Source organism: Sylvia atricapilla, chromosome W (assembly GCF_009819655.1).
Source record: "Sylvia atricapilla isolate bSylAtr1 chromosome W, bSylAtr1.pri, whole genome shotgun sequence".
In the NCBI taxonomy this organism is placed as follows: Eukaryota; Metazoa; Chordata; class Aves; order Passeriformes; family Sylviidae; genus Sylvia; species Sylvia atricapilla.
In genome coordinates, this window is record NC_089173.1 from 12,880,931 (window position 1) to 12,898,363 (window position 17,433).

Sequence of the window (17,433 nt, forward strand, 5' to 3'; positions counted from 1 at the left end):
AACACTCCTATTCTGGCTGTAAAAAAGGCAGTGCAAAACCTAAGAGAAGTGAACAAAAAGACAATTACCAGGCACCCGGTGGTACAAAACCCCTACCCGCTCCTGAGCAGGATTCCTGGAGAGCAGTCCTGGTTTACTGTAATAAATCTAAAGGATGCTTTTTGGACCTGTCCTTCGGCAGAGGGGGGCCGAGATTGGTTTGCTTTTGAGTGGGAGTGCCCTGAAAGTAAGAGAGGGCAGCAACTGAGATGGACTCGTCTTCCTCGAGGGTCCACTGAAGGCCCAAACCTCTTCGGGCAAGCCCTAGAAGAGTTACTGAGACAGTTTATCCCTAAAAACGGTGTGCAAATCCTGCAGTATGTAGATGACCTCCTAATGTCGGGGAAAAAGCAGGATAAAGTGAAGGGAACCAGTATTAATCTACTGAATTTTCTGGGGAAAAAAAGCCTCAAAGTGTCAAAGAACAGACTGCAGTTTATAGAATTGTGGGTCACCTGCTTCAGACACCTCATTGGGGAAGGGTGTAAGAAATTAAGCCCTGAGAGAATCTCAGGTATGCTCTCAGTCTCAGCTCCAACCAAAAAAAAAGATACAAGAAAATTATTAGGACTATTTGGTTATTGCAAGCTATGGATAGAAAAATATTCCCAAAGTGTTAAATTTCTCTATGAGAAGTTAGTCCAACCTGAACCTGTAAAATGGACAGATAAGGATGAAGAACAATTGAAAGACCTAAAGACAAAATTGTCTTCAGCCCCTGTCCTGAGTCTCCTAGACCTTAAGAAAAAGTTTGACCTATTCATTAACTCTGAAGGGGGAATAGCTTATGGAGTATTAACCCAAGAATGGGGAGGACACAAAAAGCCTGTCGCATATCTTTCCAAACTTCTGGATCCAGTTGCAAGAGGGTGGCCGGCTTGCCTCCAGGCTGTAGCAGCCACAGCTGTTCTTTTAGAGGAAGCACAAAACTGACACTGCAGGGAAAAATCATTGCACACACACCCCATGATCTCAGGACAGTGTTGAGCCAAAGGGCTCAACAATGGCTGACTGATTCTAAAATTTTAAAATATGAAGTGATTTTAACCGGCACCAGTGATTTGGAGCTAATCACATCAAAAAGTCTAAATCCTGCCCAGTTCCTCTCAGGGGAACCCACACCAAACTTAGAGCACAATTGCCTGGAAATCATAGATTTACAAACAAAAGTAAGGGAAGATCTTGAAGATACACCTCTACCATGTGGGAGAGTGCTATTTATTGATGGATCATCTAGGGTGACAGAGGGAAAGAGAATATCAGGCTATGCAATAGTCGAAGGTACGGAAAGGGACAATTTAAAAGTTATAGAAAAAGAAATACTGCCCCCCCATTGGTCTGCCCAGTGTTGTGAAGTCTATGCCCTCAAGAGGGGATTAGATTTATTAGAACAAGACCAAGGTACAATCTACACAGACTCGAGATATGCATTTGGAATAGTACACACATTTGGAAAAATCTGGGAAGAAAGAGGCTACCTAAATTCAAAGGGGAAAAATCGGATACATAAAGAATTAATTAAATTGGTATTAGAATCTCTTATAAAGCCTCAAGAAATAGCAATTGTACATGTCAAAGGACATCAAAAAAAGGACACATTTGAAGGAAAGGGCAACCAAGTAGCTGATCAAGCAGCCAAACTAGCAGCTCAAAGGCTGGGAGAACCAATAAAAATTCTTACTTTAAATGATGTACCAGCTAACAAAGTTAGTGAACCCATATATGATGAAAATGAATTAAAAGAAATAAAAAAGTTAGGTTTACACCAAGGGAAGCAAGGGGAATGGCTGACCCCAGATGGAAGAACATTCCTAAATAAAGCAATAGCTCGAAAAATGCTGGCAGAAATCCACAACTTAACTCACTGGAGCACCCAATAGTTGTGTAATGATTTTCTGAGAGAACACCTATGTGTTGAAATCTATAACCTGACTAGAGCAGTTACCGAAAGATGCCTAATTTGTCAAAAAGTAAATCAAAAAGTAATAAGAAAGCCCACACCAGGGGGAAGACAAATAGCATTAAGACCCTTTCAAAATATACAAACAAACTTCACAGAAATGCCTCCAGTACAAGGACATAAGCATCTTTTGGTTATAGTTGATCACTTAACGCATTGGGTGGAAGCCTTCCCTACAAAAAGGGAAACAGCACAAGTAGTAATAAAGATACTACTAGAACACATCATCCCCCGATATAGACTGGTAAATAACATTGTTTCAGACAGAGGCCCCCACTTTGTAGCACAAGTCCTGCATGATATTGTTAATGCCTTAGAAATAAAATGGCAGTTACATACACCCTGGCATCCTCAAACTCAAGAAGAATTGAAAGAATAAATAAAACCTTCAAAAATGTATTAACTAAATTAATAACAAAAACTGGAATGAATTGGCTAAAATGTTTGCCCCTAGCACTCTTGAAAATCTGAGTTCGACCAAGGTCAGACATAGGGGCTTCACCATACACAACTATCCCGAATAAAAAGACCATTGCCACTTCCCAGTGTCTCTGATACCCCAGCAAAGACTCCCTCCAAATAGACCACCATTAGAGACCCAGACACACTTAAAATAACCTTCAAAAGACAACCAAAGCCCAATTAGAAACAAACAAACAAACAAACAAACAAAAACAACAACAACAAAAAAACCCGTTGTTCAAAATCTTTCCAAGTTGTTATCAAAAGCTGTAATTTAAAAATGTTCTCTGTAAGTTGTTCTAAAATACCATGAAGTGTTAAGCTGTTTTAAAAAAGTTGTGATAATATCATTACAGATCTCTCATAGGGCACACCACAGAAGGGCTAATCAAAACTGAAAAAGAAATGGGAATACACTGAAAGGAACTCCATAAGGCCAGCTAAATACCTTCCCCAACCCAAGAGGCAAGACCAGGTGAGATCGAGACAATGGTTCATACTGGACTCTTGGGAGGACTAAAACATAGTCCTATTGAGCAAACACATTGAAAGAGCATGCTCTAAGAGCTATTGTCCCACTTCCCCAACCCAAGAGGCAAGACCAGGTGAGATCGAAACAATGGTTCATACTGGACTCTTGGGAGAACTACACACCATCCCATCTATGACGGGGAGAACCTGCAGTCCCTTATAAGAGTTCACACTCATGTGAATCCCACGTGTTTTGATATAAAGCAGTATTAGATTGCATGAAATGCTGCAAATTTAAGCAGCGCCTAACTGGAAAGTGCCCTATAAAGAATAGTTTTACTTTAATTAGAACCTCAAACTGAAGAACTAAATAAAAGATATTCCCATGAATCAAAAACTGCCAATTGATGCGGGCAAAGGCCCGATCAAAGAAATAGAGGGGGGACTGAAATGAATAAAACGTAAGAAATTCCCTTTTTTTGACACAGTCTGTCATTTGTTAAGAAAGTTATGCTGTTTAAAATGTTATGCCAGTTGTAACCTGTCTGTTAAGGAAGTTATGCTGTTTGTACCAAAATTTGTACCCTCAAAACCTTATTCCAAGTTGTATACCCCCTCTAAAACCCCGGGTTCCCTTCCCCTTCCGTCGGGCTAGGCTGTCCCCATTTCCCACCAGCTCCTCGAACTGCTGGCCCCGCCTAATAGGAAAATCCAAGGACTTCCATGGTGCATCGCTTCAAACCGAAGTGCAGTTGCCGGCAAGCGGACCCAAAAGCCGGGACCCAGCACAAAATCCAGATAAAAGGGAGACACTACAACAACGAGAAGACCCTCAGCTACCTAAGGACTGAATTCTGCTTCTGCCGCCTCGCCATGACCACAAAGAGACTGGGAAGAAGTGACGCCCCTAGACCACACGAGCCCAGTTGAGTTGCCGGGGATTCCCGCGAGACCGGAACTCCCGACTCTGCTGCGGCGAGAGCAGAAGGTCCGACTGACACCTGATCCTCAGCGGCGACAGGAGCGAGGGCGGCGACAGGAGCAGCGGCGGCGCAGGCAACCCCTCGAGTTCCCCTTTTAAAGAGTTGACTAATAAAGGCTTTTCAAAGGAGCAGGTCTCCTGGCCCATTTATAACAATTTGGGGACTCATCCGGGATCTAAGCCACGCCCAGAAGAGGACCAGGACGGAAGGCGCAGCCCGACCTCGGACCTCCTGGACAGCTGGACATCCCGGACCAGAAGACGACGCTCGCCAGCCTCGTGGGACGCCACTGAGGAGCATCGGTAAGAACAACTGGTGGCGGGAGTGGAGACGAGCGAATGTGGAGTGAATGGGGGGGGGGGGCCGGCAGCTCGGACCCCCCAAAGCAGGAAGCGAGTGAACTGAGAGAGACTGAGGCGTCTCCAGGGGAATAGGCGCCCCCCTCTGGACGTGCGGAGGAATTTAGAGAGTAAGTGGCACGTCAAAGAAGTGACAGAAAAGACTGGGGCCAATTTCAAGTGTGAAAAAGGGCTCGAGCAGTGTGAGGCACACACCACACTGGCTGAGGTTATAGCCCGGGGTGTCACAGGAGGCTAGCGCTGGCTGGGGTAGCGGCTGGAACCCTAAGGGCGGGTTGCCCAGGCTAGTTTCGGGGCTTGTGAGTTGGCACTGGCTGGGGTAACTACCGGGGTGTGGGGAGAGAAAGAGAGCACTGGCTGAGGCTACGGCCCAGAGCATCTGAGTACCGGCTGGGGTAGCAAAGATAAGCTGCTTTCGGGGTGCTTTGGAGACTGGCTGGGGTAGCTGTCGGGGTGCTGGGATAAAAGTCTGCATTGGTCGGGGGTATCTTGGGTACGCTTTCTGGGTTCGAGAGGTAGAACTGGTCGGGGGTGCCCAGGGAAGAGGTACGCTGTCCGGGTGCAGGGGAGTAAAGGAGTGCTTGCTAAGGGGTAGTGGCTGAGGCCCTAAGAGCGGGTCACCAGGCTACCTGTGGGGATTCCGAGCACTGGCAGGGGTAGTGCCCAAACCCTGAGAGGGTCCCTGGGGCTACTTACGAGTGTTCAAAGAGTGAGTGAGAGTTAAAATTTGAGTTGCCCGCCTTTAAACTTGTGTGTGTGTAGGGGCACCTTAAAGAAGTTTAGTTAAAACAAGGTCAGATAATTTTGCTTTGTATTGCCCTGAAGTAAAGTTTCTGTCAGGGTAAGAGCACCGTAGTTTTTATTTGAAACCCAATGAAAATGGGGGCGTATATAAGTAGAGTGGAGCCAGTTGAGGAGAAAAGAGAGAAAAAGATAAGAAATATTCCACCAGACAGTCCACTAGGACAAATGTTAGAACTATGGGAGGTTGATGAGGCCACTAAAAGCTTAGACAGAATCAAGATGATCCATTATTGCATAGAAGCTTGGCCTAACCTAAATTTACCTGCAAAATGGCCATGGTGTGGAACTAAAGACCCCTGGATGTGTTCACAATTAACTCAATACTTGAAATCTCGAGGAGATTCAAGTATTGAACAGATACTCTATGCTATCTGTTGGCAAAAACAAGTAGTCAAAAATAAAACAACAAAAATATGTAAGTTACAGCAAGGGAAACAAAGGAATGAAAAGCAGAAGAACCAAAAAGAAGCTAGCCATAATTGGGACCCCTTAGAACACTTGCCTCCTCCTACAGTTTATCCCGAAGTAATCCTCCAACCTCACCTAAAAATCATACCTTCCCAAACTGTAATCCCTGTTCCTTCCCCAGCTTACCCCCCTCCAATTTATAACCCCTCTTACCCTCTGCCATTCCCTAACACTGGTCTAACCTCCTCTCCTTCACCATCCACAATCCCTGCACCCCCTCACAGCTGGGAGTTAGGTCTGGCACCTAACAATGCATCCTGTCAGGCAATAAAAAACCCAGAAAGTTACCCTTACAGTAACACCAGGTCAAAAACCAAACTCTTTCCCCTAAAGGAGGTCCCATTGGGTGGGGCAGTTGGAGGAATAGGATTTGTCAATACACCTTTAACAGCGTCAGAAGTCAGAAGTTTTAAGAAAGAGCTGGGGAATCTAGTTGAAAACCCAGTGAGAATTGCCAACCAGATTGACCAGTTTTTGGGCCCAAATATTTATACATGGGGAGAACTAAACTCCATCTTAAATATACTATTCAATCCAGACGAGGTTCGGCTGGTTAGGGCAGCAGGAATGCGCATCTGGGAAAGAGAAAACCGAATGGGCCCCCCCGGTGACCAGAAGTTGCCAATAGCTGACCCAGGGTGGGACCCAAACAGAGGAGAAGGGAGGAGAAATATGGAAGATTATAGAAACCTAATGATAAGAGGTATTAAAGAATCAGTTTCTCGGAGTAGCAACACCAAATTAGCTTTTAACAGGACGCAAGAGAAAGATGAAACCCCAGCAGCCTGGCTGAGCAGGCTCAGATGGAATTTCCAGCAATATTCTAATTTGGATCCAGATAGCCCAGAGGGACAGATATTATTAAAGTTACAGTTTGTCACAAAATCCTGGCCAGATATCAAAAGAAAACTTGAAAAGATGAAAGACTGGCAAGACCAAGAAATAAATGAATTATTAAGGGAAGCCCTAAGAGTATACCTTAGGAGAGAAGAAGAAAAAACAAAGGCAAAAACCAGGATTATGGTAGCCAGTGGCCAGGGAAAGTATAAAGGATCTCAGAAAGGATACTAAGAGTGAAAGAAACACAAAATCTTTACCAGAAAAGGTAAGAGAAAGGAACCCACCACCTTGGGATACTCTTCAGAGACCAGGAGAGACCCGAGCCTGTTTTTATTGTGGAGAAATAGGACACTTTAAGAAACATTGCAAAAAAATGTCATTTGATGAGACTGTCATGAGGGAACAAGAGGCATTAGAAAAATTATTGAGGAAGGAGGTCAAGGAGGATTGGGGGTGTCATGGGCTCTATGCATTAGGGGACCCCATGAAACATCAAGAAGGGCCCATAGTAAATTTTGAAATTGAAGTAGGTCCCCAACATGAAGAGTTTGAGTTTTTAGTAATACTGGTGCAGATAAATCATGTATTAACCGACTTCCAGTTGAAATTGCGATTAGAAGAAAGACATGTGAAGTCCTAGGAGCAGAAGGGGAGCCTTTCAAGGCTTCAGTTATAAAAAATGTAGAAATTAAAGAAAATTCCAAAAGATGTGTCACTAATTCGATATATCTACCCAAAGTAGACAGTAACCTGCTGGGAAAGGACCTGCAAGTTCAGTTAGGAGTATGGATTCTTCCTAGAAAAGGAAGAATGGTGCTACAAATCATGAGGCTGACTGTTAGAGACTTAGGGGAAGTCAGGCCAGAGGTCTGGGCTGAGGAGAGAAAATATGGATATTTAGATATCCCACCTATAGAAATAAAAATACAAGAAAAGACACCTCCTATAAGGGTCAGGCAATATCCTATTTCTCTAGAAGGGAAAAAAGGACTAACCCAAATTATAACCCATCTACTCACAGAAGGAATATTAAAACCTTGTATGTCACCCCACAACACTCCTATTCTGGCTGTAAAAAAGGCAGTGCAAAACCTAAGAGAAGTGAACAAAAAGACAATTACCAGGCACCCGGTGGTACAAAACCCCTACCCGCTCCTGAGCAGGATTCCTGGAGAGCAGTCCTGGTTTACTGTAATAAATCTAAAGGATGCTTTTTGGACCTGTCCTTCGGCAGAGGGGGGCCGAGATTGGTTTGCTTTTGAGTGGGAGTGCCCTGAAAGTAAGAGAGGGCAGCAACTGAGATGGACTCGTCTTCCTCGAGGGTCCACTGAAGGCCCAAACCTCTTCGGGCAAGCCCTAGAAGAGTTACTGAGACAGTTTATCCCTAAAAACGGTGTGCAAATCCTGCAGTATGTAGATGACCTCCTAATGTCGGGGAAAAAGCAGGATAAAGTGAAGGGAACCAGTATTAATCTACTGAATTTTCTGGGGAAAAAAAGCCTCAAAGTGTCAAAGAACAGACTGCAGTTTATAGAATTGTGGGTCACCTGCTTCAGACACCTCATTGGGGAAGGGTGTAAGAAATTAAGCCCTGAGAGAATCTCAGGTATGCTCTCAGTCTCAGCTCCAACCAAAAAAAAAGATACAAGAAAATTATTAGGACTATTTGGTTATTGCAAGCTATGGATAGAAAAATATTCCCAAAGTGTTAAATTTCTCTATGAGAAGTTAGTCCAACCTGAACCTGTAAAATGGACAGATAAGGATGAAGAACAATTGAAAGACCTAAAGACAAAATTGTCTTCAGCCCCTGTCCTGAGTCTCCTAGACCTTAAGAAAAAGTTTGACCTATTCATTAACTCTGAAGGGGGAATAGCTTATGGAGTATTAACCCAAGAATGGGGAGGACACAAAAAGCCTGTCGCATATCTTTCCAAACTTCTGGATCCAGTTGCAAGAGGGTGGCCGGCTTGCCTCCAGGCTGTAGCAGCCACAGCTGTTCTTTTAGAGGAAGCACAAAAACTGACACTGCAGGGAAAAATCATTGCACACACACCCCATGATCTCAGGACAGTGTTGAGCCAAAGGGCTCAACAATGGCTGACTGATTCTAAAATTTTAAAATATGAAGTGATTTTAACCGGCACCAGTGATTTGGAGCTAATCACATCAAAAAGTCTAAATCCTGCCCAGTTCCTCTCAGGGGAACCCACACCAAACTTAGAGCACAATTGCCTGGAAATCATAGATTTACAAACAAAAGTAAGGGAAGATCTTGAAGATACACCTCTACCATGTGGGAGAGTGCTATTTATTGATGGATCATCTAGGGTGACAGAGGGAAAGAGAATATCAGGCTATGCAATAGTCGAAGGTACGGAAAGGGACAATTTAAAAGTTATAGAAAAAGAAATACTGCCCCCCCATTGGTCTGCCCAGTGTTGTGAAGTCTATGCCCTCAAGAGGGGATTAGATTTATTAGAACAAGACCAAGGTACAATCTACACAGACTCGAGATATGCATTTGGAATAGTACACACATTTGGAAAAATCTGGGAAGAAAGAGGCTACCTAAATTCAAAGGGGAAAAATCGGATACATAAAGAATTAATTAAATTGGTATTAGAATCTCTTATAAAGCCTCAAGAAATAGCAATTGTACATGTCAAAGGACATCAAAAAAAGGACACATTTGAAGGAAAGGGCAACCAAGTAGCTGATCAAGCAGCCAAACTAGCAGCTCAAAGGCTGGGAGAACCAATAAAAATTCTTACTTTAAATGATGTACCAGCTAACAAAGTTAGTGAACCCATATATGATGAAAATGAATTAAAAGAAATAAAAAAGTTAGGTTTACACCAAGGGAAGCAAGGGGAATGGCTGACCCCAGATGGAAGAACATTCCTAAATAAAGCAATAGCTCGAAAAATGCTGGCAGAAATCCACAACTTAACTCACTGGAGCACCCAATAGTTGTGTAATGATTTTCTGAGAGAACACCTATGTGTTGAAATCTATAACCTGACTAGAGCAGTTACCGAAAGATGCCTAATTTGTCAAAAAGTAAATCAAAAAGTAATAAGAAAGCCCACACCAGGGGGAAGACAAATAGCATTAAGACCCTTTCAAAATATACAAACAAACTTCACAGAAATGCCTCCAGTACAAGGACATAAGCATCTTTTGGTTATAGTTGATCACTTAACGCATTGGGTGGAAGCCTTCCCTACAAAAAGGGAAACAGCACAAGTAGTAATAAAGATACTACTAGAACACATCATCCCCCGATATAGACTGGTAAATAACATTGTTTCAGACAGAGGCCCCCACTTTGTAGCACAAGTCCTGCATGATATTGTTAATGCCTTAGAAATAAAATGGCAGTTACATACACCCTGGCATCCTCAAAACTCAAGAAGAATTGAAAGAATAAATAAAACCTTCAAAAATGTATTAACTAAATTAATAACAAAAACTGGAATGAATTGGCTAAAATGTTTGCCCCTAGCACTCTTGAAAATCTGAGTTCGACCAAGGTCAGACATAGGGGCTTCACCATACACAACTATCCCGAATAAAAAGACCATTGCCACTTCCCAGTGTCTCTGATACCCCAGCAAAGACTCCCTCCAAATAGACCACCATTAGAGACCCAGACACACTTAAAATAACCTTCAAAAGACAACCAAAGCCCAATTAGAAACAAACAAACAAACAAACAAACAAAAACAACAACAACAAAAAAACCCGTTGTTCAAAATCTTTCCAAGTTGTTATCAAAAGCTGTAATTTAAAAATGTTCTCTGTAAGTTGTTCTAAAATACCATGAAGTGTTAAGCTGTTTTAAAAAAGTTGTGATAATATCATTACAGATCTCTCATAGGGCACACCACAGAAGGGCTAATCAAAAACTGAAAAAGAAATGGGAATACACTGAAAGGAACTCCATAAGGCCAGCTAAATACCTTCCCCAACCCAAGAGGCAAGACCAGGTGAGATCGAGACAATGGTTCATACTGGACTCTTGGGAGGACTAAAACATAGTCCTATTGAGCAAACACATTGAAAGAGCATGCTCTAAGAGCTATTGTCCCACTTCCCCAACCCAAGAGGCAAGACCAGGTGAGATCGAAACAATGGTTCATACTGGACTCTTGGGAGAACTACACACCATCCCATCTATGACGGGGAGAACCTGCAGTCCCTTATAAGAGTTCACACTCATGTGAATCCCACGTGTTTTGATATAAAGCAGTATTAGATTGCATGAAATGCTGCAAATTTAAGCAGCGCCTAACTGGAAAGTGCCCTATAAAAGAATAGTTTTACTTTAATTAGAACCTCAAACTGAAGAACTAAATAAAAGATATTCCCATGAATCAAAAACTGCCAATTGATGCGGGCAAAGGCCCGATCAAAGAAATAGAGGGGGGACTGAAATGAATAAAACGTAAGAAATTCCCTTTTTTTGACACAGTCTGTCATTTGTTAAGAAAGTTATGCTGTTTAAAATGTTATGCCAGTTGTAACCTGTCTGTTAAGGAAGTTATGCTGTTTGTACCAAAATTTGTACCCTCAAAACCTTATTCCAAGTTGTATACCCCCTCTAAAACCCCGGGTTCCCTTCCCCTTCCGTCGGGCTAGGCTGTCCCCATTTCCCACCAGCTCCTCGAACTGCTGGCCCCGCCTAATAGGAAAATCCAAGGACTTCCATGGTGCATCGCTTCAAACCGAAGTGCAGTTGCCGGCAAGCGGACCCAAAAGCCGGGACCCAGCACAAAATCCAGATAAAAGGGAGACACTACAACAACGAGAAGACCCTCAGCTACCTAAGGACTGAATTCTGCTTCTGCCGCCTCGCCATGACCACAAAGAGACTGGGAAGAAGTGACGCCCCTAGACCACACGAGCCCAGTTGAGTTGCCGGGGATTCCCGCGAGACCGGAACTCCCGACTCTGCTGCGGCGAGAGCAGAAGGTCCGACTGACACCTGATCCTCAGCGGCGACAGGAGCGAGGGCGGCGACAGGAGCAGCGGCGGCGCAGGCGACCCCTCGAGTTCCCCCATTAAAGAGCTGACTAATAAAGGCTTTTCAAAGGAGCAGGTCTCCTGGCCCATTTATAACACTTTCAGGGTTATTGCAAGCTCCAGATGGCATTTGTCCTTAAAAAAAATAGAGCTTATGACTCCTCTATATTATGTTTTGTTTTGGTTTTTGTTTTTTCGATGAGGGCACTTACGCTTATAATGCCCTTCTTTCTTACAAAAGAAACAGTCACCCTCAAGGCGCTTTTGGGATTTTGTTCACATTTTGTCTCTCTTCCCCTCCCCGTCTCCAAGCCCTGAATCCCCGAGGAGCGGGAGGCTGCAGACGGGTCCGGGGCCGCTCTGCGGTCAGAGCCGTCCGGCGGAGGCCAGGGGCCCGCGGAGCACCGGGGGGCACGGACTCTGTGTTCGGGACAGATAGGACTCTCGATGGAGTCCACAGGGCTGCGGTGGTATTTCCTACGGCAGAACTAAGGCAGCCTTCTCTGTCGGCAGCCCCGCAGCTCTAACATGAGCAGGCGAGGGCAGGGCTGCGGGGGAATTCAGCACGAACCTTACAGGGACAAACCGCCGCGTGGCACGGGAGATTGGAGGCTGCCCCGGGCCGGGAGGCAGCGACACGAGGGAAGTGCCCTCGGGTGGGGTAGCAGGAGCCAGCGGGACCCCGGCATGGCCGGCGGAGCGGCCGCGGGTGGGGCAACCGAGACTGGGTGAGGCCGAGCCCCCGGCGGGGCCGGGGCTGGCGGGGCCCGGGGGGAGCGGGAGCGCAGGCGGCCGTGCAGTCATGGAGATGGAACACGGCACAGCCAGGGGCAGCGCTCGGGCAGACAGCGGTACGGGGCTGGGGGACGGGCAGCCCGACAGAGACACAAACGGGAACTTAGGCGCAGCCTGAACCAAAGCGGGAGGTACGACAGGCGCAAACAGTGGCCCAGCAAGCGCCGTGACAGGCGCTGCGGCTGCACAGGGGGGAACAAGCGGCTGCACAGCCGACACAGACAGAAACACGGGTGGGGGCTGCACCCAGCCCCCCTTTCTCCTCGATCTTTGGATCTTTACTCATCTCCTTTTGGTTTGTTTTTTTGTTTTTTTCCTCATTTCCACAGTACAAGGAAACTCCTCCTTTCCAACAACACAATACAATAACACAAATAAACTCTACAACAAGTATGTCTCTCAGTTACACATACCTCCACTCACACAAAGACAACATAAAAAGATTAGTATTCTTACACTCATTCATTCACCCTTATTCAATTCAATATGCCTTCCTTGCTCACCCTCTTTCATAAGACAACACAAGTAGACAATACAAGAAAAATGGTACCCTCTTTTGATGTTTATTATTTTCCTATAGGTGTTTAGCTAACTTCTCCTCCAGATGCTCTTGGATTATTACATTTTTTGAGCTTCTGGTGTTTCTCAACTTGGTGATTTTTTAAAACTCCGGTATCTTGATTCTTACACCCCTAGCCCTTTTCGTGTTTTTATCCTCAATTTGGCAAAAAGTCATGCATGCATTTGGCTACTCACTCGGATGCTCTTAGGTTACCCAACCTTCAATCTGACAATGTTTTGGGGTCCCTCACTTATCCCGTTTTCCCAGTGGATTGTTTAGGAAAACCGTTGGCTCCCTACCCGAGGGGTCCAACCCCTCCTCTGGGACCTTGTCCCAGCCACCCGGGGTTTTTCCAACCCCTTTTTCCCCTGGGACCCTGTCCCAGCCACCCAGGGGTCATTTTTACTCGTTGCCTTTCGCTTCGCCTCCGTACTGGCCGCCCCTCTCACGAGAGCACGGTACCGCAGCATAGGAAGCTACCACACTCGTTTCACCAGTCTGGAGTGCCCAGCCAGTGTCTCATTCACACACACACCCCGACCCCCTATCCCGCTCCCCTAAGAGATACTTACAATCCCTTTTTCTTTCTTAGGTTCTTCGTGCACGAGGTTTTTTTACGGAGCAAAAATATTGCAGTTTCAGGGAGCCTTTTCCCTTTTCTTTACTTTGCTTTTTTCTTTCCGTCTCCTTGCTTATCTCTTCGGGTGTTTACCTGCAATCCCCAATTCTCGCCAGGAAAAACAAAGTTTTGGGCCGCCAAAGATCAGGCGGGGCACCTCCCTTGCTCTGAATCTCCTGGGGTTTCAGGGATGAGATATATCCCGGCAAGAGCCCCCAAATTGTGAAAAACGAAATTCACTTTTTAGATTTTAGGAAAGAAGTTTAATAAAAGATAAGACAATTAGGAGATAAGGAAAAATAAAGCAAAGTACGGCCGACCGGGTGACTTGGCACTTAGCCAAGTCCACAAACTGCTATTTCACAGGCTTTCTTTAAATACCCTTTCTATTGTATCAGTCTGTTGAAGATTCATTTTTTTCCATAAACTAGTTTCCATATTCTAAGAACTATTTTGCGTAGCTCCTCCTTAAGTCCGCCTTTTTAGAGCATGCGTGTTTCTTGGTTGTGTCTTCATTATCACCTCCAAATTGAGCCTTGGTCCGTGCTTTCTTCAAATAGTAGATGCTGATAGTCGAGGTATCAATAGCAAGGTCTTTTTTGCATGGTCACTAGATGTTATCCCAGCCAAACAAACAGTTTAAACATACTATATCACTACTCCCACTATGTCTAATTTTCTTTACTAACAGCAACAATAAAAAAAAAAACTTATATTCTTACCACAAAATTATTAATCATAGAGCACACATCTTGCGAAAAGCCAACTTTATAATAAGTATTTATAACAGGGATTCTAACATTAATTAAACTATATTTAAACTGTTGTAATACACGCTTTTGATGGACAGATAGCCGTACGCCAATGTTTCTGATGTTTTAAGAGCTATCTGTCCAATATTTAACTCCTGACGCGAAAAAACAGAACACGAAATTTCCCTGATACTCGGTCTCAGCCGAGAAAGCAGGGACGGATGGGGAAACCATTGCACCCAGAAAGCGTCACTGCTGCCGCTTCTCGCCGCCTCCGGGGGGCACTGGGGAGGTCCAGCCGCCGTAGCCTGGCTTCTGGGACCCGCCCCGTGCCGTGCAAACCCCCGAAACGCGGGATCTGCCGACCAGGGCGGCTCCGCCCACAGCAGAGCTCCGGCCAGAAAAAAAAAAAAAAAAAAAAAAAAAAAAAAAAAAAAAAAAAAAAAAAAAAAAAAAAAAAAACAAACAAACAAACGAACAAACAAAAACACACAAAAAACCCCACCACCAACAACAAAAAACCAAAACCTGCGTTTACACAAACCGCGTCTGCTGGGTCCTAGCACACCCTGCAGCCGCACGGTTTCCACGATCCACTGGCAAAAACTCCCCACCCAGCTAGGAGCATTCCCGGGGTAGCTGCAACACGAGGGGATTTTACCTGTCTCCTGTGCACCGTGGGTTCTTGTGCAGCTGCGTCACAAGTCCCTGTCCTGAGCTGACTTGCATCTGGTGTGCAGCAAGCTACCGACCCATCCCCACCACCCAGAGCTGCACAAAAAGCAGGTGATAGATGGTAGGGTAGTTGAATTGCTCAAAAAGCTTTTGAGACCCCTGGATAAGGACTCCAGCTACTGCGTGGGCTTTTAATATTTCATAAAACCCTACGTCGAGCGCCAACTGAAATAAACCCCTGCAGCCCCCCGGGGCTCCTTGGCTAGCTCAGAGAAATACAACACTTGAGCCAATAAATTCAGACAAGTTTTAACACACACTAGAATGACTAAGAAAATTTTAAAGAGATAGGGAGTTTCTGCTGTTCAGTATTCTCTTTCTGGAATTCCATGAGGTGTAAAATAAAATTTGTCATTATATAATGGAACACAGATCATTTAGGGTCCCAGAACATGATGAAACACATACCTGCTGGGCAATTTTGCCCAGCATGATTGTCTGGAAAAACGACCATCAGTGAAATTTGCAGTTATTACTAAATATCTTCTGTCTTCTCTTTTATTTATAAGAAAAAAAGTGGTGATAGAAATGACTTTAGCTAATTTGCTTCCAAAATCCTAAAGTCCTTTCCTGTGATAATTTTAACTAATGCCCATAATATTTTATCTGATTGTGTTTTCTCTGTTTAGACACAGGCTTCAAGTACTTGCAAGGAGGGTAGTCTTGTCTGGTAAGAAAATGATGAGGCAGCTTTTTGGTTTCCCAGGGTAATTTTCCACAGTGTCAATGCCTATGTAGGTGGGAGAAAAGCTGTAAAAGGAGTTCTCACTCTCTTAATCTAGTAGGACAGTAGGAAACCTCATAAAGATAGAAGAAAAAGAAGGAAAGGGAAAGCTTCTCTTTATGCTCTTCCTGGTGTCACAGAAATGATAACACCCAAATGTAAAAAATCAGAAGTTGTATTAAAGGTAGCATGATTCCTCGTTCCTGTAATAGGATGTTTATTTTTTCAATGCTTTCTGTATCAATGTCAAAAACAAATCACACTTGTCTGAAATAAAACTGAAGAGAGCAAGATCTGATATATGGGGGATCAGTGAACTCAGGACACAGGGATCAAAGTGCTGAGAAATAATGTGTGTGAAAGTCAGTGAGAGATCTGAGCAGAGACAGGAGGTCTGATTCTTCTGAAGAGCTGAGACACTGGCTTGGGTTTTTCTAAAGTCAAACTGTAGTAATGAAGGCTTGTCTGTCAAGGGACTCCAATGTTTGTTTTCTTTTTGTAATGGCTTTGAAAACCTGATTTTGTCCCCTCGGGAGATGTGCACAACTAACTGAGCTTTTATGTGACCTATGAAAATCATACACATATTTGATGGAGAACAAAAGAAACCAAATAATTCTATCTGAGGGACACTGAAGGCCTAAGTATAATATGAGAAACCATGGCAGTCTAATGAAAGACCACGGTAACAACTTTCCCTTTGGGATGCACATACTGGGAGAGAAGAGATACACAACTGCATATAAAGGTTTGTGTTTATGTGGTGGGGTGACCCTGGCTGGATGCTAGGTGCCCAGAAAAGCTGTTCTATCACTTGTCATGCTCAATTGGACAGCGGAGAAGAAATATAACAAAAAGTTCACGGGTTGAGATAAGGCCAGGAAGAAATCACTCACTGTGATTTGTCATTGATTACTGTCATGGTCAAACCAGCCTCAACCTGTAAAATTAGTTTAATTTATTATTAGAATAGGATAATGAGAAATAAAAATAATAAAAACAGCTTCCCTCCACTCCTTCCTTCTTCACAGGCTAAACGTCACTCCCAATTTTCACTATGTCCTCCCACGCAGTGGCACAGGGGGACTCGATTGGGCACTGCAGTCAGTTCATCATACATCTTCACTGTTCCTTCCTCTTCAGGGGAAGGACTCCTCACACTTCTGCGCTGCTCCAGCATGAGATCTCTCCCATGCTGGAAGACAGTCCTCCATGAACTTCTCTGGTGTGAGTCCTTCCACTGGGCTGCAATTCTATATGAACTGCTCCAGCTCCCTTTCCACAGGGTGCAGTTCTTAAGGAACAGACTTCTCCATTGTGGGTCTCCTGCAGGGTCACAGGTCTTGCCACCAGCAAACTTGCTCCAGTAAAAAACCCTCCATGCGATCAGAGCTACTTTTGGTTATTAATTTGCTCCAGAGTGGGGTCCTCCATAGGCTGAAGCTAGATCTCTGATCCAGTATGGACCTCCACAGTCTGCAGGGGGACAGATGCTTTACTGTGGTCTCCACCATTGGCTGCAAGGGAATCTTTACTCTGGTGCCTGGAGCACCTTCTCTCCCTCCTGTTTCACTGCTCCTGGAGTTTCCAGATCTGTTCCTTTCATATATTCTCACTCTGGTCTCAGGTTGCTACTGCTGTTGTATCCTGACTTCTTAAATTTGTTATCCCAGAGGCCTTACTGCTGTCCCTGATGGGCTTGTCCTTGGCTAGAAGTGTATCTGTCTTGGAGTCAGATGGTATTGGCTCTATTTGACTCAGGGGAAACTTCTGGCGGCTTCTCACAGAAGCCACCCCTGTAGCACACACAGACATCACCTCAACCACACTCT

The 17,433-nt window shown here is 44.5% G+C and overlaps 1 long non-coding RNA gene across 1 annotated transcript in view; it reads right to left on the minus strand.

Annotated features, from left to right (window-relative positions):
- The window catches only part of LOC136373278 (uncharacterized), a 29,682-nt gene extending 15,834 nt beyond the window's left edge, over positions 1-13,848 (minus strand). Inside the window, exon 1 of the long non-coding RNA XR_010745612.1 lies at positions 13,344-13,848. This is a non-coding gene — a long non-coding RNA (uncharacterized lncRNA). The remainder of the gene's footprint in view (positions 1-13,343) is intronic.
- Between the last annotated feature and the right edge of the window lie 3,585 nt (positions 13,849-17,433).